This window comes from Euphorbia lathyris, chromosome 8, assembly GCF_963576675.1.
Source record: "Euphorbia lathyris chromosome 8, ddEupLath1.1, whole genome shotgun sequence".
NCBI lineage: Eukaryota > Viridiplantae > Streptophyta > Magnoliopsida > Malpighiales > Euphorbiaceae > Euphorbia > Euphorbia lathyris.
This window is the reverse complement of record NC_088917.1, coordinates 17,347,791-17,352,263: the sequence shown is the minus strand read 5'-3', so window position 1 is coordinate 17,352,263 and position 4,473 is coordinate 17,347,791.

Below are 4,473 nucleotides of genomic sequence, written 5' to 3'. Positions count from 1 at the left end.
AGACGAGGAAAAGTTGTGTGATATGGATTCCGTCAGAAAGACGGAAAGTATCAGCGGCATCACACAAGGTAATTATCTAGAGGAAATTAAGTATAAGATCTATAAATTATTTAGAGTTAATACAATATTTTGAGAAGAGTGATGCAGGAAGGGTAAGTATATCTTATCTAATCTATAACACTTCCAATTTTTTATTTAGTGATAACAAATAAAAAGACAACACTTTTCATTTCTTTCCATCAGCTTCAACTACTTTCTTTAACATTCTAATCATTTTTGCCTATTGGAATCCTATAAAATTATTGTTATTCAAAAGTTAAGGGAACAATTTAAATTAAATTAATGGTGAATTTGGTGACCTGACTTACCATTATATGTGTCATCTAAGTTTTTTAGGAGGGGTTTCATGACTATATAACAATGTCATTTATTACTAGCATGTTGAATACTCTTGACAATAAATTTGGTTTTTATTAATTAATAATAGATTATATAAGTCCAATATTAAATATTAAGTATATTGGGAAACCCATACGCATCCACTTGTTGTCAAGATTATTAGACAAACATGTAATGAAGTATAATATATAGTTATTGAACTCCTACTAAAACAATTAAATGAGGCATACAAGCCCACCAAATTCACAATTTGTTTAATTTGAAATATACCACCAACTTCTAAATAACAAAAATTTTATAGGATTCGAACGGTCGAAAACGATTTGTGTGCTAAAGAAATTAGTTCAATCAATGCAACACATGCATAAGAAAAGGTTGATATATTATGATCTAAAGCTAAAACATATACTGCTTAAGGGGGAAGATGAGATAAAATAAGTGTAAGATCTATAAACTATTTGGAGTTAAGTCAAGTATATCGTTTTTCCACTTTTTTATATAACGATGACAAATAAAAAGATAACACACCCTATCTTTTTCCCAAACTTGAGGTACTTGATTTAGCTAACTAATTATTTTCACCAACTAGACTCTTATAAAAATTACTGTTATTCAAAGTTGGGGGAACATTTCAAATTAAACTAATTGTGAATTTGGTGACTAGACTTGCCATTATATGCATCATCTAAGTTTTTCGGGAGGAGTTATATTACTATGTAGAATGACACTTAATTCCTAACATTTCCAGTAATCTTAACAACAAGTTTGGTAATTATTAATTAATAATAGATTATATAACTTCGCTATTAAATATTAAGTATATTTATTATTTGTTCCAAATGACATATTTTTCCCACTATTAGCGTGAAAATCAAAATTTGGAAAGGCATGTGCATCTATCAACTGTCAAAATTTTTGGACATGCAAGTAATTAAATGTCTTGCTACATTGTCATGAAACTCCTACCGAAAGACTTCGATGACGCATACAAACCAATAGTCAAGAATATGCAGATGATAAATAAGAGGATCTTTAAAAAAATTCATGGTTATTTTCCTATTTAGTAGACAACATGCTTCCATAATGTGTTGGTTCTCTATGGTGAGAGTGGCTTGGCAAAAACTCCATTCTACTTTTGCTCAGGGTTCACGTCCTCAGGTACAAAATATTCCTCGACAGTTGCTAAATCTTTGATAACAACCCAAATTATTCTAGAATAAGGAATAAAGGGAAAATTAATATGACATTAATGATAATTAATGCAGGATTAATGATGGGGTGAATATGTAAATAATGAAGAAAAAGAAAGGAGTCTCTAGCATTATGCCATACCGTGTGGACCATGACGAGACACGTCATAGCAAGATACGCCCGATGAGAGTGAGTAATGGAGACCCGCCATAGTTCTTAATGAGAGCATACATACGCCTCGATGGTTCTAAGAATACCAAAAGGTGCACTTATAACCATCCATAAAGGGGAATAAATACAATTAAATGGCAATTAATAGCCATTAATAAAGAGATTAGTATCCGCCATGTGAACATGCGGAAGTTTCTTGAGACGGATCTATCCAGGGGTTTCTAAACCGTTATCAAGAAGAAACCTCCGACATTGATGATACTAACAACTCCATTAATACTGAACCCATCGAATATAACTAAAGTAACATCAAAACCCACGTTCAAGGATAATAAAGAGGATTAATGCGATTGTTACAAAATTGCATATAAATACCCCAGCTTCCTGGGATCAAAGGTACACACACATTATTCTAACCCTATTTTGTGATTACAGATTATTCTCTTAAGAATATTACTAACTTAGGCATCAGAGTGTCTCCAGTCGATCCCAATGGTGCCTCACAAGAAAGTGCTCCGATCAAGAATTTTTTCACAAGTTATCAATCTTGAACGCGATTGAGAGTCTATTATCATTTATATGAAAAAAGCTAAAACATTACTTTTACACTTAACATATATGTTAGTCTTCCTCTCTTTCTCATTTTTGTCTCTTCTCCCCCATTCTACTGATGAACTAGAGCTTTGCAATCTAGCGTATCACCCATCTCCCCCTCATCCACCTTCATTATAATTTGGAGACATGTGATCCCGAAGCTAAATGTCAACTTTTCGAGTCACACCTCCGATCTTTTCAGCCTTCCCTACCGGTATAACTTTATCTTATCTTCCTCATCAAGCAATACATTCTCCGGCTTTAGATCATAATAAATCAATCTCTTCTTATGGATATGTTGAATTGCTTCAACTACTTGCTTTATCACATTAATCGTCTTCATACATTGGAATCCTATAAAATTTGTGTTATTAAACAGTTTATTTTACATTTCAAATTAAACCATTGGTGAATTTGACTTCCCATTATATGCGTCATTTAAGGCTTTTGAAAGGAGTTCCATAACTATGTAATAACACACTTTATCACTTTCAAATATTGCTTTTCACGTTAATAGTAAAAAAAAATGAAAATTATGTTACTTTCTATTTATAACAAATAATAACTATATACTTGATATTTAATAGTAGAGTTATATAATCTATTAGTATTAGTTAATAATAGACAAACCTCATAAAAAAAATAAAAATTAAGTTACTTCCTATTTATAACAAATAATAACTATATACTTGATATTTAATAGTAGAGTTATATAATCTATTAGTATTAGTTAATAATAGCCAAACCTCATAGTCTCCTTTTATTGCATTCATGAATTCTTTACTGGCCACTAGTTTGACCTTAATGACTCCTCTGCACAGCTTTCTAAAACTCTCTCTTACAAAGATGTCTTGAAGACCATTTGTGAACTCTTTGATTTGGTCAATGGTGAATTGTTTTGACATTTTTCTGCAGTTGAAAAAATATTTAAGAAAAAATAGATAAACTGAACCCAAATGGATGCATGCATATAAGACTAAAATTATACGAATTCATTTTAAGTTAGGACAAGATCTTATAAAAAAATTTAGACTAGATATCTAATGTTTGTTTTTCATCATTTTCATTTTCATCTGTTTTGACTTTGTAACTAAAAATCTTCAAATTAAATGTTGTGGCTGATATTTGGGTTCCCCTTTTTCCAATATAATGGTAAGTCATTTTCAAAAGATTTAAGTGACGCATATAATGGTAAGTCAAATTCAACAATGGTTTAATTTGAAATGTAAAACAAATTATTTAATAACACAAATTTTATAGGATTCCAATGTACGAACATGATTAATGTGATAAAGCAAGTAGTTGAAGCAATTTAACACATCCATAAGAAGGGATTGATTTATTATGATCTAAAGTTGAAGAATGTATTGCTTGATGAGTAAGATAAGATAAAGTTATTACAGTAGGGAAGGTTGAAAATATCAGAGGTATGACTCGAAAATTTGACATTTATAGCTTCGGGATCACATGTCTCCAAATTATAATAAAGGTGGATGAGAGGGAGATAGGTGACACACTAAATTGAAAAGCTTTGTTTCATCAGCAGAATGGGGGAGAAGAGACAAAAATGAAAAAAGAGATGAAGACTAATATATGATAGATCTGAGAAGCTGCATCAAGTGTAAAAGTAATGCTTTAGCCTTTTGCATACAAATAATAATGAAGTCTCAATCTCGTTTAAAATTTAACAACTGTCGAGGAATATTTCGTACCTAAGGGCGTGAACCCTAAGCAAAAGTAGAATTATAAGTTTTTGCCAAGCCACTCTCACTATAGGGAACCAAGACATTTTGGCAACATGTTGTCTAATACACAGGAAAACAACCATGAATTTTTTTTGAAGATCCTCTTATTTATAATCTCCATATTCTTGACTATTGTTTTGTATGCGTCATCTAAGTCTTTCGGTAGGAGTTTAATGATAATATAGCAAACCACTTAATTATTTGCATGTCCAAAAATCTTGACAGCTAATAGATGCACACGCGTTTCCAAATATTAATTTTCATGCTAATGGTGGGAAAAATATATTACTTAAAACAAATAATAACTATATACTGACTATATAATAGCGAAGTTATATAATCTATTATTAATTAATAATTAGCAAACTTGTTG